This window comes from Dermacentor silvarum, chromosome 7 (assembly GCF_013339745.2).
Source record: "Dermacentor silvarum isolate Dsil-2018 chromosome 7, BIME_Dsil_1.4, whole genome shotgun sequence".
Classification (NCBI taxonomy): Eukaryota; Metazoa; Arthropoda; class Arachnida; order Ixodida; family Ixodidae; genus Dermacentor; species Dermacentor silvarum.
The window spans coordinates 4,092,666-4,119,461 of record NC_051160.1 but is presented as its reverse complement, the minus strand read 5'-3'; the positions used below and the strand labels follow the sequence as shown (position 1 = coordinate 4,119,461).

Genomic DNA, 26,796 nt, shown 5'->3' with positions numbered 1-26,796 from the left:
CTGTAGGGTAATCTGTGAAGGATTTTGCGCGCCACAGCCTCTGAAAATGATGGCATCTGTGCGCGTATTTCTGAGTCCACATCAGGAAACACTGTAGTGGACGAGGGGGACGTTGTTTGCATCGCAAAGCAGTTATTGAGAACACCAGCCACAGTTGCTTAGGGGGTATGGCGTCGTGTTGCCCAGAACTCACGATGCGTTCCAATTTTGACCAGCATTGGAGATAATCTATGTCGACATCCAAGGAGGCAGCTTCGAGCCCAAGTAATGTAACGCGTCTGGAACCGTCTGGAAGACGATAGTGTTGATTATGATGATTTAATGGCATTCCATTTGAAACGGGGCGGCGACAGTCACCTAACCTGCTTCAGTTTATCAGGTATTCTATACATGGTTTTTATTCTAGCATTTTTGTATACATTTCCTCAAATTGTTTTTTTCTTCCTCAAAACTTCTCTATCTACCTTGTACCACTATAGTTATGCCTGTAACGGACCCGGTCGTATCAAAGATATTTTGCCGCACTAAATGCCTCTTGCTCATATCGACTGCATAGATGCTTCCGTGCACTTTGAATCCAAATGCTTCTGGAAGGTGCATGTTACCTGCGGGTCTCACTGGGTGAATCCCTTCGCATTCCATTAGGATGTGCTGAATTGTCTCCTGATTTTTGCTGCAGTATACACATGCTTCATCTAGTTCCGAATATTTGCTCCGGTATGTTTTTGTCCTTAGGCAACCAGCTCGAGCGTCAAATAGCAAGGCACTGCCCTTTGAGTTATCCTACAGATTTTCCCATCTAATTTCTTTCTTTCTTCTCATTATTGTAAATCTACATGGTCTTTTTCGTTTCCATTCTTTGCATCCATTTCACTGTTTCTGTTTCTCTCACTTTTTTTCTGATGGCTCCTGGTTGTTTATTTAGTTTCAATTAACCTGCACTTGGTTGCCAACTTTCTTGACCTCTCCCTCCATTCTGTGTCCACGCTTTTCAGGTACAGGTACTTGTGCACTTTAGCCGCCCATTTATTTTGATCCATGTTCCTGAGTCTGTCTTAAAAAGTAATTTTGCTCTGTGCTTCTTTGACTTCAAAAGAGACCCAATCCATGTCACCACGCACATGCATCATTTGTGGTTTTACCGTGGGCTCCCAAGACCAACCGGCCTACCGATCTCTGGTTAACTTCCAACCCCGACAAGGTATCCGATGTGAAGTACAGAATGGCGTTTGCGAACGTTTGCGCTGACACCATTACTGCTTTCCAAAGACCACGCACCACTTTATATATTGTGGGCCCGAAGTGCTCTGTGTTTCATTATTGCTGCATTCCGCTTAGCCTTTATTTACAGATTATCATTTCTGTGTATGTGCATATTGCTTGACTATGGGTTTGGCTTGCCGTTGAATTGACACCGCGTAATTACTCTTCTCTTCATGAAAGATCATAATTCCCGATTTCTCCATGCTAAACTCAAGGCCTAGATTGGTCGCATACATCGGTCCGGGGAGCTTCTGTTGCACCATTTGTCCATTACGCATGTAGGATAAAGCAAACCCTGATACACTGTTTTCCAGTCGTCTTTCTATACCCTTAGCATAAAGCGTGAGCAACAACGGAGACAGAGGACATAATTGCTTCAGTCCTTGGTGAATTTCCACCATTTCATTACCTTTTCGACCTTCCCATACAACTTGTACTCGCTTGTCTCTATGAATCACCCTCAGCAGCTTCACGAAACCTTTGTCTATGCCTTCTTGCTTGACAATATCCCATAATAGCTGCCTGTCTACGTTGTCGTAGGCTACCTTAATATCTAAGAATGCTATCCATAAAGGTCAATTCCGAGCTATGTAGACGTTTCTTTGACGTTACAAGAAAATGGTTAAACAAAAGAAAAAGGTTAAACAGCACGAAATATCTCTGTTCCTGGGTCTGTTTTTGTATTTTAACTATTTGAGTGTGCGATCTTATGTAACGTAGCTTGCACTAAACGCATAGGAAAGTGTGACTACGTTTTATTTTATTATGAGCCCACTCGACCCTCCATAGCAGCTCAGCCGCCATCTTGTTCGGACACCAAGGTAGCCTGCATCGTTTTTGACTTCGATGCTGTCTTCTCGAAGGAGTCCTCTTTTTTTACGGTTTTGCCAGGATCAGGACGAGACTTAAGATGACCGCTGTCCGCTTAGCCGTCTGCACTGCCGTCTGTATACGGCGAGTATTGGAACACAGCCTAAGTTGCTGCTTCGATTTCCGGCCGCGGCGGCCTCATTTCGATGAGGAAGGAATGCACTTTGTTATGGCTTTGTTCTGGATCATGGTGATCGTTTAACATTCGCGAACACAGGACGAAGTACAAGGCGAGTGGATCGCACAAATGAGCGCTTCTTGTGTCGCATATATTCTTGCCTTGTCCTTCGTCTTCTCGCGGTGTTAAACGTTCACTATGACGGAAGGCAAAACGCTCGTGCACTGAGATTTGATTGAGGAATCCCAGGTGGTAAACATGAAACCGGGGCCGCCCACCACATGCAGTGCCCCTCATCACCCATTGTGGAGAATCGGTACGTTAAACTCCGCACTTTAATTTTACTTCTGTCTTTATTTAAAGCAACGCCAAAAAGTTCATTTGATGCTAGCCTGCCGTATGCAAATGTTGTGGAAGTCAGTGCGCATACAGAAAAAGAAAGAGAACAGAGGGAGGTCTGTACCCCCCTGGATATTTCGCATCCTTCACAAAGTCAGCAGCCGAAATTTATATATATATATATATATATATATATATATATATATATATATATATATATATTGCATGCAGATGCATTATGTACGCATAAGGTGCGTATAACGTACATCCGTGCGTTCGACTCCCGCATATAGACAAGCGACAATCTCGCTCAAATTATGCACACACAAGCATGTGATTGTATATACAATTACATATGCCTTCAGAGCACACATTGGACAGGCCGAGTGTCAATTTGCATTCCTGCGTACGTACATTTGACAACGAGAAGAGGCCTCGAGAATAAGTCGACGGCGCGCTTCAAAATGTGTGCAGGCACTGAGGATTACAGCGGCTAATCCTCGATTCTCGAGCAAAGCGCGCAGCGAACGCGCGCTATATAGTCTGAATGTATACATACACCGCATCGACACGAATTCGAGCACAAATATAACGTGTCAGATAATCCACCATCAGTTGAATAGAAATTAGTGCTTGACGAAACTTCTTTGCATGCATGGGCGTACATGCAGGCGAACGCGTGCGCACGCGTGTTTAAGAGATTTTAGACGCCACTTAAGAGACATGGTAGTTGTCACTGTGCAGCTAACAATGCGTGGGTCACCTGCATGGACCAATTAACATGTGCGGGCACCTATACCGGTGATGCCTGTTTCTGGCCCGTGTGCATGAAGCGCAGGTATGCATATAGACAGTTTTACTGACGTAATAGTTCAGCGGAAATCCGCTAGGTGGAGATAAGTTCGAGTCCCGGACCAGGACGAATTTTTCTTCAACTGCGAGGCTTTCTTTCGAGGAACCCGGTTGGGTTTCCATTGTAGCAATTGCTACATTTGGGTGGATGTCTCAGTTTCCCTTTAAGACAGTTTTACTGTTTTCACTTTCGCGTGCGCCTATAGGAACTCTCGATATACGTAAATATTCTGTGTGATCGAAACGAGCTTGCGCAGAACAAAGAGCACCTTCTTGCGTCTCACAGGCGCACGCTAAATCTATAGACTGTTTTACGGAAGCGTTTAGGTGCCGCCATCTTGGGGAGAACGCTGCTGTTTCATATCTTTAGCAACGAAGTGTACGTTACTACAGTCGATTTGCAAGCATGAAAACAGTTGCATAATGCGTTCAGCGTTTCATGACCATGTTACGTGACTTCACTTCTCATAAAACTTGGAAATTCTTTGTGTAACAACGCAAGATGGCGGCGCTCATGCATCGAGTATAAATCGTCTATATGCGCTTGCGTTGCGCGCCATACAAATGTGAAGGGCGCTATGCGAGAAATTGCTGCTCAATCTTAGCCACTAAGATGACGTCGATTTCGTCCAACAAGAGCCCTAATACGAAACGACGATCACAAAGGACGTCGCGAGTCATCTTTTTTTTTTTTTTTTTTTAATCTCGAAACCATGCAGCGACCACAGCATATCTAATGCTAATACGCACATTCCTGGCCATTCAGGCTGGTCTCGGACAACCTTGCATGTCTGCGCTAGCGTTCACGGCGGGCCACTGTCGTCGTCTTTCCGCTGTCGTCATTGTTGCTGTCGTCGTCGTCATCGTCGTCGAGCTTCTTTGTCGATGACGTCATCGTACATACCGCCGTCGTCATGTATATATATATTGCAATCATACCGCCCGTGTCGCGTCGTTTTTGTGTCGTCAAATGCTTTGTGCAGCAAATTACTAAGCATATATACAGAAGTCTCTCTCTCTCTATCTGTCTCTCAATCTCTCTTTCTCTCCTTTTTTTATGCACACACATTTGGCCCCAGGTGTCATAATAGTGCATACTTACCAGAGAAGAAAATTTTGTTTGTCCTCGCCCGTCGCTCTCAATCCCGGGTACGCGAATTATGAGCCGCGTATCGTCCTGACGTCATTACGATTGTTTTCACCAGCCGGAATTTTTTAATACGCGCCTAAATTCATGCACACGAGCGTTTCTGCGTTCCGACATCGTGGGAATACGGCCAACCGCGGCAGGAAATCGTACACGCTACTTCGAGCTCAGCCGCATGCAGACAATGGAGGGTTACCACGGCCTTACAAATTGCTTTCGGATTAAATAGCCAGACTGTGGACTTACGTCAAACAGCCAGCCCCGTCAGTATAAATTTACCCCGCACATTCGATGTAAAATACTGTTGAAAGATATAGGGAGCGATCGATGGCTATCCAAATAGCCAAGCCGCTCCTTCGCTCCACAAGGTGAAGCCGAGAAGAGTTGCGACACAGATAAGGCTCTCCATTGTGCAGACGGTGCTCTCAGCGAACTGTCGTTCGTGCCCAGAATATAGATTTCACGCCTGAGACGGGGCCAATAGTGCCCGAGACGCACCATTTTTTTGACAACTCGCGCACACACACTCACACGCGCGCGATCGCAGGGACAATAACGTGGCCGGATCGGGCTGCACGAGAGAAAGACCTCCCTCCTTGGCTTCCTCTGACATAGAGCACAGCGACGAGTCAACAACGAACGGTTGTGTGTTCGCTTTTCCCACAGCGCATGCAATAGCGTGCTAGGTATAGGAGGAAGCGACCATATATATCCAGCCGGCGAAAGCTGGCAGACGGATAATGGTCGCTCGATGTGTGTCTTCGTATACATACTATATGTGTATACGTACGGATCTATGGAAAAAGATGGCGCTAAGAGAAGAGAGAGGTGGGGGTGTCGGTAGCGATGACGGTTGGGGAGGAAGGGGGGTAGCTTTCCCAGACCACCGCCAGGTGTCGACAGTTTCCGAGCCGCACGCAGCAGAGCAGCCCTCGCGTCGTCTGCTTGCTTAATCCCCATAAACGCGATCGGATATCGACCTAACGCTTTCTCTCTTCGCCAGCCTTCAACAAACACACACACGAGCTTCCTTCATTCTGTGTCGTGTGGTAGGGCGAGCGCTATCTCTTCTCTCGCCCACTACCTCAGTTGTCCCTTTGAAATCCCCCCCCCCCTCGTTTTCCTTTATCTTTCCAGCCCCCCCCCCCTTCCCTATTGCCTTCTCCCCTTTTTAAACAGCTCCCGATCGGCCAGCCCTTTGTCAGGCTCGCCGAGAAACAAACAAGCAGCTGTGTTTGTGGTTGACTCCTGCCACGAACTTCCGCCCGCCGCGTTGTGCGCCAGAGACCAGGGTTCGTGAGGCCTCTATGGGAAGTAGGGATTTCTCGCTAGGTATACACTGCGACGCCAAGCCTCACAGCGCCGCCTATACTTTAAAAAGAGAAAGAGAAGCCGAGCTAACGTGCCGTCGACAGCGTCAACCACCGCGCACTCAGCATTGTAGCTCACGCCCCCCTGTGTTCTCTCTCTCTCTCTCTCTCCCAGCACATCCTCTCTGCGGTTCGCCCTCACGGCCTCCCCCTGTATGTGCTCGAGGCATCACTTCTCCGGGGCCACAGTCTTTGGCCATCATCCTGCTTTGCTCGCTGCCCCGTTCGCAAACTCTCCGCGCTAAAAGCGACCGAAGTAGAGCAAAGATGTGCGAAATGGCAGACAACGCCGACTATGCCCCCCCGCCCCCCCTACACACCGATCTTTGCCTTTTCCGCCAACCGCCCACCACTTTTGGGTCACTCCTGCTGCGCGGAACCCCATGTGAAAGTTTAAACAGCAAACGGTTTCGGGGTGGTCTCTGTGCGCTCCACAATGGCGGCCCACAAAGAGCACGTGCGACCTCCGCGGCTCTTTTGTGCGGCGCGCGGTTATAGCCCTGCGAAGAAGAAAGGGCGAGGGAAGTGGATGAGAGGGAGGGGGGGCTAGGTTGTTTTGAGCGCACGCTCCGTACTGCAGGCCCTGACTCGGACAGGTATAACGCCACCGAGATGAGAGCCCGCACCGAGGAAACCGGAATGCGTCCACCGAAGTCACGTTTCAGAGCCACCTGTTTCCCATCCTCTCGGCACACCGGTTGAGCGTTTGACTTTCTACTCTTCGCTCGAGTCTCTTCTTCCTCTTCTTACTTGGCTCGTCCGTCAGCGTGTGCCTGGGAATGCGTCTATATTTGCTGTCACGCGCGCCAGAGGTTTAAAGGATCCCTTTGCGCCCCTCTCTCCCTTCCACCCCTCTTTCCCGGCTCCCAAGGTTGCCCGCAGCGATACGTGTTTATCCGCACGAGTGGCGAATCTACGCCGTCGTCGACGTGCAGTTGGCGTTCTTACCTGCGGTGGTCGAAGAAAGAAGAATGGCACACTTTTTGTCAGGACGTGCACATATTGACGTAGGCCGGCTGCGCCGATGGCTTGGATTGTGGCTTGGCAACCAGCCACGGATAATGGCTGCCCCGGTGTGTGTCGTTTTCGTTATCTGGCCGGTCCTTATGTCAGCGCTGCTGGTGGTCCTGTACCAGCTGATTCGGATAGCACGTGCGTTTGAACGAACATTGCTCGCGCAGCTGCTACACAGAGTTGTGCGAAGGAGAATCGGCGTGAAGACGTTCTCATTCGCTACGGAGTAGCACTGCCATCGGCGCTATCTCAGAGCGTCTGCTTTCGGAGACTGAGAGCTTATCAGTTGAGATAGAGCTCAGGTTGATTGAATCGAAATAAAAAAGAAAAGCGTTGCCATAGCAGCTCAGCAGTAGCGCACCCAGGATCTCTGCCAGGGGGGGGTGTTGACAGTTTGCCAATACCATCTAAACAGCACTAATTTCGATTTCTTCACAGGAAATTGTCAAAAAAATTCGCTTCTTGCGAGTTTGCAGACGATTGCGCGTCTTACATCTTAGTTGTAGTACTCAAATGCGTAAGGAAAGAAAAGGGGTTAAACAAAAAGGGGGGTTAAGTCGGCCTCAGGGGGGGGGGGGGGGTTACAACCCCCGAATCCCCCCCCCCCCGTCGGTGCGCCACTGCAGCTCAGGCTCCTCGATACGATCGACGGGAAGTTGGCCGCTGAAAAGTTGGAGATCGCACGACGAAACGTTTATAACGAAATCTGTGTCGGTTATTCTGACACACGATTAATAAATGGGGGTGTGCGAATTGTAAATTTTCGAGACCGAATCGAATACGAGTCGGATAATGCCAGAAGCGAATCGAATCAAATCGAGAAATCGCACACTTCTCGAATAATAAGCGACCGTTTGCCCCATTAATATACAACGATGTTTACATCCTCGTGTATTCACAACGTCAGCAATTTTCTGTCATTACATTGCTCGTTGTGGAGTGTTGTCTATTAAAAGCACAAATGTAGCATTAGGAGCAAGCAAGAAGCTTATTCACATACTCGGGACTCATTGGTGAGAGCGCATGGTGGCAGTTGATGAGCCGGAAAAGTCTGGATCCCTGAGCGATGGAGCTTGCTCCACTACGCAGCCCTCTCGTGTTTTATGTCTACTATGGCCACCGGAATTAAAGTTGTCGCACAATGTCTCCGATTCTATGCTTGATCGCGCACAGTTCGCGATTTGAAATATTCGAAAACTGTTCGGAAAATATTCGTATTTACGAATTTACTGGCGAATTTGATTCTCAGACTCAATCTAATAAGGAAATATTCCATTCTTTATTATTCTAAAGTCTCGAATATTGGCACGCCCCTGTTAACACGCCCTGAAACGCAAGGAACAAAGGAAAAGCATGAAATAAACGCTGCATGGTGCTTGTCCTTTTTACGTGTAGGTATTTCTGTAATTGTGTATCCATACAACTGTTAAGAAGTAAGGATCATTTGTATAGTAACGCAGTTCTGTACAGACGAACTAGACCTGTTTTATTGGCTAAATATGTTTGACTCGTCAATATTGTGCTGAACTCTTGCAGTGCTTCTTGTCCCAGCGCACTTTTGCTACGGCCATGGGATCTGTTGCCAGTTTCTGACGACGCGGTTCACGCGTCTAAACTATAACCTTGCTCAAGCTGGGTGCAAACTATAGTCATGGTACGGCGGGCATACTGAAAACTTGTGTACGGTGTTACTGGACTGCATGAGAAACGATTTTCGATATTTTATTTTATTTGTTATTCAGCAGTTTCATCACTTTTAGTTTGTGAGCAGAGAATCCGACTAAGGCGGCTTCGTTCGCACCATCAGATTGTAAAAATCCTGTTTTGTAGAGCATATACACAGAATAGCAGATTGATTGATTGATTGATTGATTGATTGATACATCTGTTAATTTAGTATTGGTATCCCAAAGCAACGCAACTGGGGTTCTCTAACGTGTCCCTAAAGCTCCTTACAGCAGCGTTTCTGCAGTCCGCACCCATTGGAGTGCGACCGCAATGGTCTGGAATCGAACCCGCGTCCTCGTGCTCAGCAGGAGAATGTCATAGCCACCACCGCGGCGAGTATGAAGCATACAGGCGTGTTGTTTACCTCCAACGACTCTCTGCACAGAATCCATGATTCTGTAATTACTGTTTATGCAGTCAACACTCAAAGACGCCTAATCGTGTTTATTAAACCCTTTCACTGATTAGTGTAGTCTCGGAGATTCATTTATACAAATGTGGTAACATCCTCCTGGTGACATGATGTTAAACAGCCCCTACACTGCAAAATAATTTACCCCCTTAAAAGTGACGAAGGGTGTAAATCTGTCTATAACTGACACCCGTACACCCAAAAGGGTGTAATGGTGGGAGTTATAGACACAATTACAATTTTATTTACTTTTAAGGGTGCAAATTATTTTACCGTGTACTGAGCAAACAACTCACTTTCCGACTATATACGCTCACTTCAGCCTTCAACTCCGCATTTTAAACTGCGTCTCACATCGCGACCGATTTCATTACAAACCGCCCATCAGCTCTCGCTATCGACGTTCATTCTTCTCCGTCAAATATTAGGGCCGCGTAATCCGATATAACTGTGTTGGCACGCGTGAGTACATTACACATAAGACACAGACAAACCATTGACAAATGACGAGCGCCAATGTTTGTCTGTAGGTACAGGTTTGTTATATAGGTGCTGGCACAACAAAAGACGCGGTGTCCCTGCAAACGAGAGAGACCGCAAAAAGCCGCTGCAAAGCGTGTACGGCGTTTTCTCAATCGCTTATCTTTAACTGAAACGATCACTCGCACGTATACAAAACAAGCACACACACGCACGGTTTGCTCTTCGCTCATACGCGAGTGTGTGTAAGTACGCCGTCCGTGCGTACACAGCTGAAAGCGCTCGCAAACGTCTCTATTTGTGATTCGGCGTCGCATAAATAAATTCCCGTTTTCTCCAATTCTCTCTCCGATTCTCTCAGCATCGCCTGTTGCTGCTCGCGTGTGTGTGTGCGTGTGGCCCCAGAGGGCGCATCTGTCCTGAGAGCGTATCTGTCTATATAATGTATAAACACGCACTTACGCACACTATACACTCACTCCATGGCTCGCGTAGATAGTGTCGCGCCCTCCCCCTCTTTTTAGCAGTCTGCGGTGTGTCTGTAAGTGTGCGTGCGTGCGTCTACACATTGTCGGAAACAAATATTTGAGGTTTGTCTCGCGAAAACGAAAGGCCCGAGCCGTGGCTTCGGCGCTAGCGCACTCTGGCGGCGCTCGCGAACAGTTGCTTTATTATTATTTTTTATCTCTCCTAGTGTTTTCCGAAGTCAATATTGGTCAGAAGGATCATAACGCTGGCGCTCGCCGCCTCCGCGCTTTATACGTTTCACTGTCTCCCTCGCTTTTCTTTTGTATTTCTCACCTCTGTGTCTTTCTCTCCGCGGCCTTGTTCTTCGATTCCCCTCTCCCCAAAACCCTTGCTCTATAAACTCGGGACTTGCACTTTGCGTGCCTAAATGAGTGCAGTGCGACGGACGCTAGGGAGGTCTGCTTGAAAGTGTATATACACTCTAAAGTTACGCAACAAAAAATAGTGCACCGTTTCGACGCTGCTTATGCGTATATACGGCAAAGTAATCAGCCAAGGTGATGTTGGTTTCTTTGTGCAAATGAACGCTTATTTATTTTAGATTTTTAAAAAATATTTGCAGCAGACTGTACACAAAGCACCTTGACGTCATGGTGTGTCGTATATACTGACCGTGAGCCTCGTCGTCTGTTCGTTGCTTTGGACAACATACGGCGACATGGGAATGCGTGCAGGCCCTGGAGGAAAACGGTGCACCAAACACGTAGTCCCTCGATGTCATATGCTGCGTACTCGCCAATTTCTCCCCGTCGTGTTCTTACTGTTCTCGGCAGCAGAAGAATATACTTGAGCGTGAACATGTATGCGCCCCGGAGGAAAACAGTGCTACAGCACGTAGCACTCCTTCATGTCGTGACGTGTACTTACCGTTTTTCTATTCGTCTGCTTCATAGAGTTCTGGGGAGCAGACGACGACATCACGGCGCATGCCCGCAACGCGGAGGAATACATTGAACCGGCACGACCTTCAATCCCTAACTGTGCCTTTCGGTACGCTGCATGAAATTAGCGCGCGACTTATTCTTTTCTCTCTCGCTTCTCTAATCGACCTTTCCCGTAACTACAGACGTATAACTCCACTCGCTTTTTCCCTCTTGTTTGGCACCTTCGACGGCGAGGTGGTTTTGGGAAGTTCCCGACGAACAAGCCGCGGCGGCGGGCGGCGTTGTTTACAGCGCCGGTGGACATGCGTTATACGTCTATACGTGTGTACATACCTTGTGTGTGTACAAGCTGGAGAGATATATGTCCGAGGTACACAAAGCGTGTGTACTCCTCGCTTGTGTGTTCTCTGGGCCGCAGTACAACATGTCGATAACGAGATCAGTGGATCGAATATCTTTGTCGTCCTGAGTCTATTTGCTTCCGTCTCTTAAGTTCTCTCTCTATATATGCGTGTGCGTCTGTGTTTGCGTGTCTGTTGTATTGCTTGCGTGTTTCTTTTTCGCTCTGCCATTCACTTCGTACCGTTTGATGTGAGATCTTACAGGTGATATCTTTTACTGGAAGCGTACTTATAATAAATCTCCAGGTGGCAGGTAGCGCTATTTTGTCGCACCAGCTGATGTTCTGAAGGATAAACTTGCACTGAAAAATGCAGTATGGTACTCACTAATTGACGAAGTATCACTGATTAATTTTATAATTTTAAGTTTACGGCCCATGTCCCAATTACGGAATTCAAGTCGAGCCTAAATATAGAAGTATTCATCTGATCTAAACTTTAGCAGAATTAAATCCCGATCTCAGCGCCATTTTCTAAACAATGTCCTCAAATTCTGTGGCGAAATGCATTGATGCTCCGGTTAATTCTAGCTAAATCAACACTGCGAAAAAATTATGTGCTGTTAGCCGGAACATTTTTGCATTTCGCAATAACTTGTGTGACGTTTGATTATTTTTTTAAGTATTGCAAACTTAGAGGATACTCGCTGTGGTAGCTCAATGGCTACGGCGTAGCGCTGTTCAACACGAGGTCGCTGGTTAGATCCCGGCCGCGGTGGCCACATTCCGATGGAGACGGAATGCAAAAAACACTTGTGTTTTTTTATATATATTTAGGTGCACGTTAAAGATTGCCAGGTGATAGAAATTAATCCGGAGCTCTCTACTACGGTGTCCCTCACAAGTAATAACACATGCACCTGTACAGCATCTGAACGTCAAACCACGTGCGCTAGAGGACCAACACGCGAGCGCCGCTGCCACACTTATCGCGACGTCACTGTTTTTCTGCAGCGTGGTCTCAGTGGCCAACTATGTAACGACTGACAAGTATACTGATGAACTATGCCGAAGGAATTAATTACCGGCACTGTCTTTCTCCCTTTCATATAAGGTCACGCTTTCGCACTTCGGCATGCTTCGTGGTAGCAATAATCCAGGCGTCAAAAACAAGTAAAACAAAACTGCACTGCCACCACCTGCCAAAACATAGGCAGCAGCGCCAGGCTGCAAGTCGCGATGTGTCGTGCTTCCATCCCCAGTTTGCATAAATAATGATACGCGTGTCCATTGAGCAAGGCCGGAGGAACACAGTCGCCCCGACGATGACGACGATGAACGGGCTCTCGTAAAAGCTTATTTGCTAGCGTTGCAATCCTTTTTGTGAATGTACCTTGTAAACAGTCTTCTGTGTAGTAAGTGCTTCATTCGCGTAATATTTTGGTGGAGGTGCAGCTGCCGAGGGAGGGTATTGCTAGGGATTTGAAGAGTTGATGCGAGCAATATACACGGCGGGTACATTCCACAATCAAACGGCATGGCACAGTGCCGTTTGTCCCAATGCGCGAATCTGCTTGATTTAATGCTAGCATGTTTTAACCTTAAGACGGGACGAAAGAAGGCAGACTCGGCAAGCGTTATGTTCAATTCGTCGTGCGCTGAGAAAAACAGGGACAAACCATGGAAAGCGCTTGCGGACCATGACTTTTCCTCGGCCCGTGCCAATATACAGTCTCCGCTCAGTTCTTTCACTCACCGTTTTAAATACTAGGTTAGAGGCTCGCGCGCGGCACTGGCCTCGTGGCTCGCTGCAGCTCGGGCAGAGTTCAATTAGGCCTATGTTAGGCCTAGAGAAGCCAGCCGGCGCGCCCAACAGCCGCGAGGCAACGTATAGGCCTACTACAAGTGAGTGGAAAGAGGGGGAGGTTACTGGCGTCGTCTGTATCGTGTGCTCGCCAGAGAGAAGCGGGTAGCTAGAGCAGCGTCCTCTGGCGGTAGCCTGCTGTAGAAGGGCAGCAGGCGGCGGTTGGCAGGCTGCAGGAGGCTGCTCGTGGCTCGACGGCAGACTTTCCCCTCCAAAATTTGTCGAGTCAACAGAGCCGCCCGCCGACGCCAGAGTGCTTTGCCGCGCAGCGCAGCGACCAGCTTCGGGCCTCTCTTCTCAACACATCCGCAGCCACCGAGCTAGCGCGTCCTCTATGCTGGCGGCCGGTCGGTAGTAGCTCGCTCGCTCGCTTTGAACAGCGTTTCTTGGCCTTTCCACTTGCGTGTCTTCGCATCTTCCACACCGCACTGTTGCCGCGATGCAGTCTATAGTAAGGCTTGCGGACGCAGGATTTTCGGTAAGGGCTGGAGGTGAATTGCGGAGGCTGGGGTGGCACAGTAGGTGTAGGGGGGAGGATTGGGGCGTTGCGTGGCAGGTTTTCCTCTAACGCTGAAAAAAAAATAGAGCCAGAGCGAGCTGCCCTGTGGCGTCCCTGATGCATGCTGGCGGAGTATAGTGCCGTGTGGCTCGGTGCGATGCGGCGTTTTTCTGAGTGAACTAGCGCGGAAGCGATCTCTCTGAGCGCTACCGTGCAACTCTTAGCGGCTCCCCTTTCCACACCGCCTACTCATACACACACCGACGCACAAGCGGTACCCGTGCTCCCAAGCTCTTGCACGATGCGTCGTCGCACGCTATATACTGCCGCTGCCGGCGAGCAGCGGCCGGGGTCTGTAGGGCGGGAGACGCCACCGCCGTCACTGCTACAAATCCCAGTTCAAACAAATGTCGTCTTTCACTGTGTGTGTGTGTGTGTGTGTGTGTGTGTGTGTGTGTGTGTGTGTGTGTGTGTGTGTGTGTGTGTGTGTGTGTGTGTGTGTGTGTGCAGCGTTTGGCGCCACCCCCACCTAAAATGGAAGGAAAGGCAGCGCCGACCGTCGTCGCTGGAGGGTGGGCCGCGCGTATAGCTGCCGGGCATGGCGGGGAAGCCCCCTCCGTCTTTTCTCTCGCGTGCACGCTTTCGGCTTTGCGCCGGAAGTTGGACGAATGAAGAACGGAGCAAGATGAGGCGGAGATGAAGAGGGAGGGGGCGAAGGTTTGACGCGCCGCTGGCTGGGATGACATCACGTGATGCTGACACTGTGAGGAAAGAAGGAAGAGGCAGGCAGGCTGGAGGGCGGGCGTGTGTTGAAAGGAAGCTGCAGAGACACGGGAGAGCCCGGCGTTTGCCTTTGGGTGGAGGGCGTAGTGAGATTCGGGGTGCTGGAGGACCCGGACCTGAGATGATGTCGCGCTCTTTGCTGCTTTACCGCCGATGCCCGCTTGCGTTTCCCTCCCTTCTCGTTCGTCGCTTGTCGCGAGGCGCTGAAGAGACGCAGAGGAAGCGTGTAGGCAGAGACGCGCGGAGGCCGTTGGGGGAGGCCGGGTGGGTATTACTCATGGACAAACAACCGCTTAATTTCCAAACCGAGGTCCCCGGGCTCACGTCTGCTCTGCGCGCGTGTGTGGCAATAAACTGTATGGCCGCGCCCCATGGGATCCACGCTCTCTGCGTGCACATATCACGCTTGTCTGCGTCGCAGCATTGAATCTTTCCTCGTCGTTCGTCCTATCTTCTGTGTCGTACAACTAGTCCTTTCTTTCTTTCTTTCTTTCTTTCTTTCTTTCTTTCTTTCTTTCTTTCTTTCTTTCTTTCTTTCTTTCTTTCTTTCTTTCTTTCTTTCTTTCTTTCTTTCTTTCTTTCTTTCTTGTTTCGTCCCGATTGTAATCCGGCGATGAACGGCTGCCCGTACGAGCAGGAACCAAAATTAGAATGCACTGTATTGTCAGCAGCGGTCATCTAGTTCGCTTCTGAATCGCTGCTTCTTTTCTCTCTCTTCATCTCTTCTTTCTCTCTCTCTCTCTCTCTCTCTCTTTGTTTTTGCAATTCTATGTCGGGTCCACGAAAGAATACAGAGACGAGAGCCGACAATGATATTGGTGCGTGCAAATGTCCCGACGACGCGCCGTGCCTAGCTTTATATACAGTGATTTCGTCCACCGCCCGGCTCTTCCATTCTTGGCGCTCTTGCAGGTTTAACGAGCGCACAGCTTAGACCCAACTAAAGAAGGTAGACACAATACAAGCCCTTACTCGCAACTAAAGTTCATTCGGAGCAGAGAGCACACATACGAAGACGCAAGGAAGCTGCGCAGACCGCAACGAACACAAGTGGCGAGGAACATCGTGTTCTTGCAATGCATAAGAACGACCAAATCGCACTATTGTTTCTAACAACTTTCATTCATTGCTGCGCAACATTACAGATTTGTCACTTATACATGCCTTCTCATTCTGTGCGATATAAAAAACCTTACGTTAACGCCACTCCACTCTTACCCAGAATTGCCGGCAAGGGCGCCCACAATTTTTTTTTTTTTTTTTTTTTTTTTTGGGGGGGGGGGGGGGGGGGGGCAGCGGTATGTTCGCAGCAAAAAGGCACTATTTGCGGCGTAAATTTATTCATAAATAAATAAGTAAAATACAGACACGAAAGAAAAAATACAAACAGCAAATTAATGCGTGGCTTGGAGAGATGCATTGGAGTTTATTAACGAACAATTAAAATTAATAAAAAATGCAAAAAGATACTATCACTTCGTGGAGAAGAGTGCTTAGTCTTGCTGCATGGGGGTTCTCGACTCACCCGAATTGATGACCAGCACACAGCACAATATGTTCACAAACAGGCAACTACAGTCACTCAGTCAGTCTTCCTTGAACAGCAACTGCAGACGTCTCGGATTTTTCTGGGCGAATTGCGTGATGACACGGGTGATAAAGTCATTTCTGTGCTTCATTACACGCTCTCGGTGCACACTCATCATACAAAGGCCGTCCAGCCTGTCGTTTGTCATCGTTGAGCGTAGCCAGGTTTTCACTCCTCATTGTACTGAAGGAGCGTTCGACCGTACAGGTATACTAACTGGCAAAGCCAGAGCCACCTCAATGCCTTTTGCAACACCGGGGAAGAATGTCTTGGCGTAGAAGCTCGCAGTAGGTTATTTCTGATGGGTCCCCAGTTTTGTTGCACCACATCTCGTACCAAGAGATGGCCTTGAGGTTGTCGATGCCGTAAAAGCATTGGAGTTCTTCGGCGAAGGCAGCGAACTCAACACGGCTCAAGTGCTTCATATTTTATGGATGCAGCTGGAGAAGTTTGAAGCTCCTCTCATTGCTTTCAGAAAAGCGGCGAGCTAAAGAAGCAGTGAGAGAGTCCAACTACGGCACATGTATTTCTACACGGTACTATTCCTCCGGCGACTGAATCCCGTAGTTGTCTCGGTGGGCCTGACGAGAGACTTGTCTTGGTACAGATATCACCACATTTAAGTGATTGGCTGCCTCCCTTGCTGCATTCATGATGTCAGAGAACTCCTCTACAGCGTTTGTCCGGTGGCCGCGAAAAATACGTTGCAGCTCAGTGATGGGGTCATGCACAAAATGGAATTCCATGGATTTCATATGCTTTTACTCGTTCTCTCCGAAGCCTAGCTGCGGCGTTCATTTATACCTGTTTTCATTACAGTACGGAAAAAGCGTGCGGGCCTCCATTTTTGTTGTTTCTCTCGAACACTTTTTATATATAAGAAAAAAACGTCGCCTTCTTCCCTTTCCTCCGGCAAATCGTACCGCCGACGCACTGCAGCTGTTTTCATGGCAGTGTGGCTCTCTGGGTGTTTTCACTGTATAAATTCGTCCTAAGCGCTTGACAATCGTTTTCATAACCAGAAAATGAAGCAATGCATAGACTCCTACAAATTACACTCTTCCGTTAATAAAAAAGCTTATTTATTTGACTATCCTATTTTGATAGGTATCCATAGACCAAATTTAGTTGCGGTTGCATTTATCTGGGACCAAAATAATTATGTGGTCCTATCTTAATTAGTTGAAATGGATCGCATAATGACACTACTGGCCTTGGCTTTCAGTGCACTACAAGCGTACAAGCTTTTTGAGGGGCGGATTTACTCTTGGTTTGGGTGGCGGGGTGGTCGAAATTTCGTCATTTTGGCAAGGAGTGTCTACAAGCAAATGTGACGCCCCGGGAAGGTGTCACACTTTTCTTACTAAGTGTGGCGGTCCAGACTTTTTCCTAAATGTAGCCGGCAAGTTATGAGAAAGCGGAAGTTCTCGCGATAATACTGCGTAGATCTCGAAGTTCAAGATAGAAAACCTCAAGCGTTCCTCTCAGAATTGTTCGCTATCTACCAGCAAGATTACGTCATAGTGTGCAGAGTGCAAAGTTTGCTCGCAATCCTGAATGGCGCTTCTACGAATATGAGCAACCTGAGTGTGCTAATCATCTTTTTAGCTCGAGCGAAAATAAATTATTGTCCAACTTTTCCAGGGGGGTGCAGCCGCCCCCCCTTGCCCCCCCCCCCCCCCCCCCCCATCCGGACGCCCATGATTTCCGGCAACGTAGCGTGGTCTCTCCCTGTTTCTTTTTCCGCGAGCTGTAGCCAACCGGAGATAACCTCTGGTTAACCTCCCTGTCTTTCCTTTACCTTTTTCTCTCTCTGTTAATGCACGCCGCCGTACGTACAGGTAAGCAGAAAATTGACAGTAACTTAAAGGGGTCGTGCACAAACCCGCAGGCTTGGTGGAAAAAACACAGTCCGCGGATAGCATACGCTGCTCTCAACATATCTCAGCCAAGATCTGCAGTCTTGCGTGGCGCGTGGAGCTCGCGAGCGAAGCGCAATGTCACCTTTCTCTCAAGCACTTTCTTTTCAACGGAAACGAGCTCCTCACTATTTTTCGGACGCTTTGTTCCATAATAAAGCGGACGCCCATACGCGGCTGCTATTGGCCTATAGCTGACATCAATCAAGAAGGGTGTTTGGATCAATGCGCTCCTTCCTAGGAAGGAAGGAAAATAAGAGGGGAAAGGCAGAGAGGTTAACCAGGTTAAGTGGCCCGTTGGCTACTCTGCACAGGGGGATGGGGTAAGGGCAGAAAAGATTACTATGTTAATGTGTACATTTATTGACGCAGTTTAATAAACAGGCTGCAGTAAGCATTTCGAATTCCGATAATAATTACGTGCTTCCGAATGAAGCCGACTATCGTCGGTACCATTTTTGTTACCATCGCTTGGTCACGCCGGATTTTCTACCTCAAGCGTAATGAACAAAGCCACAAGAACTTCTGAATCCACAAACACGAAGATCAGACAAATCCATATGTACTACCCATCATTCCCATGGTGGCTGAACGATTGCAGCGCCAAAGTTCCCTCTGGTAATTATTGTAGGAAACTCTATGGTTCAAGTAGCTTTATAGTTGCGAGAGAGCAGAGGCGCCGCGCTGCGGTTGTTACAGGGCTGATGTTAATAATGATTATAAGTGAATTGCCATTTGAAACGGAGTTGTGACTCATGTCACTTCACTCCAGTCAACTACTAAGTTCATAGGCAACTTTATTGTCATACTGAAAAATAATACTGGGGTTTTACGGGCCAAAACCAATGGTCTGATTATGAGGCAAGCCGTGTGTAGGGATGGGGGATTGGATTAGTGTTTACCACCTGGGGTTCTTTAACGTGCGCTTTAGTGTCATTGAATATGTTTCCATTCGAATTCTTTTCAGTCTATATTAGTTGCATTATTACATCATCCTCCAGCTATGTACCAATGTTTGTTCCGTGTCACTCGGGTTTCAATTTTTCAAGTTTATTGCTTTGTTTATGCAATACGTCGTACAAAATATGAAAGAAATGTTTGGACCCGTGGCCAAAGGCTAGTAACGGCTTGTATAACTAGTTGTCCTGTTTAATTTACTTTGCAAATAAAGTGTATACTTCATTTGTTAAATAGGTTTGTATAATTGAGGTTGATAATGTGCGCATTTTTCTTAATTACAAGTATGACTCCTTTTATAGAATCGTGTGTATTCCTTTCCACTACTATGTCCACTATTTATTTTCTTGTAGATTGCATAATTTTTATACTGCTCTATCAATTAATCATTTTGTACCAATCTTGTTAACCGAGGGTCCCGCTGCAGTCGTTGACTTTGGGACCCTCGCTTGTATACTACTAACAACCAACTATGTATCCTGAATGAATAATAAACTGAATGAATAATACACTGAAACGGGTCCGATGGAAGAAAAATATATCACTGAATACGACACAGGCACTTTCAGTAAATATCATGCAATTTTTGTAAGCACACGGTTTATGTGTAAAAAAGTGTACATAACAATTGAAGTGCATAACTGAGTTTGAGGTTCCCATACAAATATTACGACAGAAGAGATAAACAATGGTAGAAACATCGAGTTTTTTTTTTCTCGATTAGCAAAAAGAATAAATAACTGATAAACACGGCGTCATACGAGCAATGTAACGTGGCACAGTATGTCAATTGGTGACAAAAGTGACTATTTTAACAGGTATGCGAGACATTGGGAGATACAGTGCAAGTAACCATAGCATTGAAAGAAAAAAAAAACAGTTGAAATTGGCCAGTAGGTGCCCCTAATTGTTTTGCCTCTAATGGTAAGCTATTCCATATTTTAACGCCTATAAATTGTACCTGTCGCTTTCCCGGCCGTAAATAATATTTACAGAGGGCAGGTTGAAGTTACCTTGCGTAAGGTTTCTTGTGGGACGGGAAGACGTAGAAAAAATGCACGAGTGAAATGAGCGATTATGATTCACTATGTTGCTGACGAAAACAGCCGTTTTCAATTGCCGTAAGTAATCAAATGGGAGGATTTGGAAGACACGAAACAATGGCTTGGTTTTTTCATACGTGTTACTGTAAGTTATAATTTGAAGTACGAGTTTTTGAAGTCGCTTTTCTCTGCTTACGTGCCGCAAATCTTCCAAACGTCTCTTGCTTAAATTTACTGGGATAATATTTAACATCGGGGCTTCGTAAAGACTAAACAGATATTTATCTGCTTTTGAATGTATACTCCGATATTCTAACAAGATATGTGTAATAAGCCTCCGCAGTATTTTTGCATGCTACGCCCACACTGGGCAAACCTCTTTTCATAACTTTGCGTGATTAAATAGCCCTAGCCTCAGTAAGAAGCGCACTATCCTTCGAGTAATCGTAGAACATCTTTTTGATCCCTTCCTTCCCTATTAACAATTCATGTTAGCAATACAAGGTAGCAATAATAATTTTCAGAGACAGGTGGATTATGATTATGATGATTTAATGGCCTCCCCTTTGAAACGGGGCGGTGAATAGTCAACTAGCCTGCTTGATTTAATCAGGTATGCTATACACGTTTTTTATCTAGCAATTTTGTATACATTTCATTCATCACTTCCCCTCAATATCTACCTTGTACCTCTACCTATGACTAATTGTTGGGCTGCTGAGCACGAGGTCGCGGGATCGAATCCCGGCGACGGCGGCCGCATTTCGATGGGGGCGAAATGCGAAAACACCCGTGTACTTAGATTTAGGTGCACGTTAAAGAACCCCAGGTGGTCCAAATTTCCGGAGTCCCCCATTACGGCGTGCCTCATAATCAGAACTGGTTTTGACACGTAAAACCCCATAATTTAATTTTTTTTTACCTATGACTAAGAGATCAAATCAGGTCGTATCAATATCTCTTTCCTGCTTTTTTTTCACCAATACTCTAAGCGTCTCTTGCTTATCTCGACTGATGCTGACCGGTTGATGCTTCCGTCCACTTTAAACCCAAGCGCTACTGGAAGGTGTACGTTACCTATTGTTCTCACTGAGCTCCCTTCACATTCCATTAGGATGTGTTGAGTGGTCTCCGGATCTTTGCTGCAGCATACACATGCCTCATCTAGCTCCGAATATTTGCTCCGGTATGTTTTGGTCCTTAGGCAACCGGCTCGATCTTCAAATAGCAAGGCACTGCCCTTTGTGTTAGAGCAATAACTTTCAATGTCATATATTTTTTGTTCCACGAAGCTTTAATTGGCAAATTACTTGTACTGCCTTAGCAGGCAAGTAGGCGCTCATGTTTTATCATACTCCGTGGTCGCGTCGTAATGGTAAGCGACGTCATCGGTATTATTCCAGAGTATACAGGGTGTCCCAACTATCATGCACCAAGATTTTTAAAATATGCAAGTGCCACGTAGCTGGCCACAACCAAGGTAGCGTTGTTTGCCGTCGCTTGGAGATATTCAAATTATTTTTTGCATTCCGCCTAATTGCATAATTAGTCTTAACTATTTTATAAACTTCTCAAATATTATAATTAGATGAAAAAGGCCAATGCGAAAATTGTAGAGCAACATGAAAAACTCCCGATACAGCTTTCTGTTGTTCAATACGTGCTACATAAAAATGTTTTTTTTTCCAAGCGTGAAAGAAGCCCGCGAAAACATGCAAAGTGCCTCTAGCGGCCAATCGCGCGGCAATTTTACACTTTTAACTATAATTAGTATAGTCCTAGGCACCACGACGTAAACTCGTGGTGCCCAAGACTATATTAATCAATAATTTATGTGGGTAAGCAAAGAGGGCATGATAAACCTGGAGTTTTGCTTCGCACTTAGTGGCGGTGGCATCTGTGTAGTGCATTTTCAGACAATAGCAACCGGCACTAGCAGCCGGAACTAGCAGCCGGCACTAGCAGATAGAGCTTCGGGATTTCAAAAGGTGAGAAGCGAACTGAGAAGTGTGTTATATCAACTCTATTGCGCAACTTTGGCGCTTGTCAATTTTTGCGGGGTTTCGTGCATCGCGCAAACTCAGACAGCGGTGCCGCATGTTTGCGCATTTATTTCGTAGGTCACAGCAGACGAATTCACTGTTATGTGTATCGCAACTCAGTTGTTCTTAAGAAGATCTCCGCTGTGAGAACCTGCATGCTGTCGCAGCGAATGAGTTCGGAGTCGGAGGAATCGCTGAAGTATGCTTTTTTTACTAAGCCATTCGAACTGGGACCACCCCTGCGATCCACTGGTGTGCGCGCAAACTTTCGCCGGCTTCCTTGCCGACGTAGGAGTCGGCACGCTGGGTCGACAAACAACGCACAAGAGGACGATGTGGGGCTCGTCCGCGACTTTGACAGAGAGAGCAAGAGATGGGCGGACTGACGGGCCGTCGACGAATGCTCCGCGGGAGCAGCAGGTATACGGTTTACACACGCACACATCGCACACTCCCTAAGACAAACACGACAGGCACATACGCTTCTTCTCAGGGGCCGCCCGGTGCCCGAGCAAACACATTCCTATATCGCTCCGGTTACGAAACAGGTATATAGGAGACACGCGAGCGAGACGGGGAGGAAAACTTCGAAAATAGACCACGACGGACGACGAACCCAGAGCCCCAGGAACGCAGCACCAACGAGGTTTGCCTCAGAGCTTTCTTTCACAACAGGTCTCACATTGGGTTTGTTTAGATTCGGTTAGGTTAGGTTAAGTTAGGCTAGGTTACTTTACGTCACGTTGTGTTAGCTGCAGCATCAACAAGGTGCGCAAATTGGGGTTTGTTCCGTAAAGTTATGTTTCTAACTGAATATAGGATAAGTTAGGTTAGGTTATTCGGTTATGGAAGATTAGGTTATAGGTGCAGCATCAGTGGGCATGTGAAGAGAACATTAAAGGGAAACGTAGACGAAGGCGCACAGATGAGTGGGTGATGTGGTCAAATGAGGAAATTCACATGCATGGCATTGGTGGAATCAGCTGCCGCAAAACATGAGTAATTCGATATCGCTGGTAGAGGGCTTTGTCCTGCAGAGGGCATAAGTTACGACGACGATGATGATGACGTACGCATGAATTCTTAGATGTGTGCGCACGCGCGTTGAACGGCGCGATGCGAGCATTAGATTCACATTATACTTCTCTCGTGGATTCTCTGTACGTAGGCATCCGCGCTACTTGCCTCGTGCTCATCACATGTACGTGTTAATGCCAAACGCTAACGTACGGCAAAGAAGACCGTCTTTTGTCTTAACAACTGCGTACTTTGAGTAGCTCTAAAACAAGTCAATAGTATATGATATACAAAGAAAGCATTCCCAGCCTCCGAGTGTCCTTGGCTTTTCCTGGAGCTTAATTTGTCTTCCCATCTGTCTGTATATATACATTTTTTTTTTCAGGTTTTGCTCCTATCTCTTGCCTCGCCGGACGCCACACTCGTGTCTGACTTCCAACTTTTTTTCTCTTGTCTCGCAGGTCTTTCCGGCGGCCGTGGAGCGGCGCTGACGAGCGGATGACGGCTTCGAGTTGACGGCATCAAGAAGACGACCAGAAGTGCCCCCTCAGTCGTTCGCCTGACTCGCTTTTGTTTCGTTCTGTTTTTCCATCGACTCCTCGCTCGCTCGTTGCTGCTATGGTGCTGATCCCATGGGCTTCATCTACACACCGCGTGTCCTTGCCGGAACGCGCAGCTTGCCGGCTCCTCGAGTCTCTTCTGCGGTATGTGGTCGCCGCAAGCCACTCGACGCGTTGAAGTGCGCGCCTTCACCAAACAGCCAATTGCTGTATAGCTGCCTTCGGCGTACCTCCGCCACCCGCATTTGCTTTTTTTTTCTTTTCTTTTTCCACAGCGCCTTTCGGCCTTGGCTTTACCGCCCCTTCACCCCCCTTACTCCTCCTTACTCCAAACCTTCTTTCGCCACGCATTCTTACTTTTCTTCATTTAATCCTTGTGGGCCGCCCTCGTTTCCGAATGAGCTTGCGCGATGGGTGTTCCATCGAACAGCGTGGCGATGTGTTCTACACGCTACGCTCAGTTTCATACTCCGCAGCTATAGCGCTACCCAAGCAGCGCGGTCATAGATGCATCACTCCGCGCGTTTCGCAGTGCAGTTGTATTTCATCTGCGACGCTTTTTATGGAATAATTGCTTCATACATTGACAAATAAAGTTTATTCCTATCCTATACATTACCACTAAAAGTTGAGGAAGTAAAGTTACGCCAATTAACGTACTATTTATGCATCTTTGTGCTGCCAGCATTCGAAGTACCACGTGCCTGCGGTAGGTCATTGCAGCTGTTCGCAGAAGCGTGTCAGTCCGCCCGGTCGGCAGTAAATAGGTGAAGCTATCATACGCCTCCCATGTAATGCGCAGTTATGCCATATTTTGCAACATAGAAGTGTGAGGCAATGCTACATCGAGTGATTGAATAAGCTTTATTACGGAGACCAAACTGTTGATGCCCGAAGGTGGGCGCGGCCACCTTTTTTCCAGGTAGCCGTGGCCCTGTTCTGACAGCCTATCCCTGTTCACTAGCCGTAGCTGGTCCTCAGGTCTTGGGCTTGTCAGCTGGGCCTCCCACTGGCCTTCTGTTGGTGCTTGGATGGGCGTTGTCCGCGCGGGTCCTTTTTGCATGTGACATCGAAATACTTTTTTTTTTCTTTATCCAGTGCCTCATCCTTTGCGATCTACCTACGAACAGATTGTGTCGCATTTCTTTGGCGGAGTACAATCAAGCAGTCGTCGTGTCATCTCCTTGCTGCTGTCACAGGCACACAACTGCCCACCGTACACTTCCCACTGAATAAACTTACCTTACACTATACCTTACACGGGTATGCTGCATCCATCTTGAAACACTAGATAGACAGCTACCTGCAAAATGCTTCACATAACATTTATTGCCCTACTTCGCGGGATCTCAGTAGTTTCTTTTCTCTTTTTCTTTCTTTCATACTCTTTTTCTTGGACGAGGTGCCAGGGGAAGAGAACAGTTTTAGATCACCACAGCACTCTTCCATAACATCACGTGCACATCTTCGGCGGAAGAACACCGGGACCGAATAGTTCAAGTATACTGTTTCCCATCGGTCGGCTGCCTTTGCTAATATTATCGCTATCACTAATGGCCAATTCATGTTCTTACGAGCATAAGAACTGCTTCGTGAATGAGGGACATTCTCAAAGCTTTTCGTTTGTAAGTGCTATTTGCCATTGGCCGACAGCCTTCGTTAATAATGTGTCCAACGTTATGATTCACCCTACTGATCACGCCTACTCTTACGAGCTGTTCTAACATAAGAACTGTTTTTATAAGTAGCTGCCCTGATTATAAGAGCAGAAGATGAAGTTCGAACTGGCCCATTTGTAGAAAATGTTGCGCGCTCTCCCAAACTGGGAAACAAGTTTGTTTTAGGTGGTTGTCGTCATCATATACCTTGCCAACTATTTGAAGAAAACATTCTTCGAACCTGCCCAAGATTTTCAGTATTCGAGACTATAGGTACAGCTGAGTGTGATGCGAGTAACTGGAGTCGCGTAAATCGTGTCAGCTGCTCCAACGCACGGCATAATGAACCGCATGAATTGGGCCCAGCGGAACCATGGCCACCGAGATGGGACTGTGCCACCGCGCGCCGCCCAATCTCGCCGGCCATGACTGAGCTTGTGAGTCTGACGCTGCGCCCGCTAGATTGTGCCACCAGTCGGTGCTTTGCTCCACAGAGTTTCCTACAAATAATTATGCATGGCACTCATAGATGGCGCCAAGAATCGGAGGGCTGCGCTTAACACCGATGGCATCGAGAAGAGAAATATGTACAAGAACGGGATATTTGACAACAGTTTGAGAAAAATCACCAGCCCTTCCCCTGTCGAGAAAATGGGGGTAAGAGAAGCTTGGTCGTTTGTGTATCTGACCTTCGATCGTGATGATTTTCTTTCTTTCTTTCTTTCTTTCTTTCTTTCTTTCTTTCTTTCTTTCTTTCTTTCTTTCTTTCTTTCTTTCTTTCTTTCTTACTTTCTTTCTTTCTTTCTTTCTTTCTTTCTTTCTTTCTTTCTTTCTTTCTTTCTTTCTTTCTTTCTTTCTATTTCTATTTTTCTCTTTCTCTATCTCTCTCTCTTCTCTCTTTTTTTTTTTGTCCCTGTGCCGTTGAGCTTGGACCCTTTCTGTACTATCACCAGGATCGGCCCACTTTTCAGCGTAACACCTCCACCGCCGTCAACACTTGTGAGCCTATAAAGCTTCGCCTAAAATATTGAGCACAACGTGAATAGCACATTATTGCAGATTCAGAAAGTATAGCACATATGCCAGGCTGGGAACGGCGCCCGCTATCATTCCGAAGGCTATAATCTCGTGCACCAATACATACAAGAGCGTACAAAGGATGGCGCCGCGGCTGCTTACTTGGTAAGGCACCGCGCGCGCGCGCACACACACACACACACACACACACACACACACACACACACACACACACACACACACACACACACACACACACCACACACACACACACACATATATATATATATATATATATATATATATATATATATATATATATATATATACGTAAGGCGGTAGGTGTTGGTTCGGCTCCCACTTTAGGCAAGGTTCCATTCACATCCACTTTAATTTCCGCTCAGCTTATTATTCCTGCATTTCTATTAAACATAACAATTAATTTCCTATAAGAGCTGAGATTTGGGCAAGTTTGTGAGAATTCATACTTGAAGCGCAAAAGAA

The 26,796-nt window shown here is 47.2% G+C and overlaps 1 long non-coding RNA gene across 1 annotated transcript in view; it reads left to right on the top strand.

Annotated features, from left to right (window-relative positions):
* Positions 1-26,428, top strand: part of LOC119457456 (uncharacterized) — a 233,798-nt gene extending 207,370 nt beyond the window's left edge. Inside the window, exon 4 of the long non-coding RNA XR_005193269.2 lies at positions 23,519-26,428. This is a non-coding gene — a long non-coding RNA (uncharacterized LOC119457456). The remainder of the gene's footprint in view (positions 1-23,518) is intronic.
* Positions 26,429-26,796: the final 368 nt, after the last annotated feature.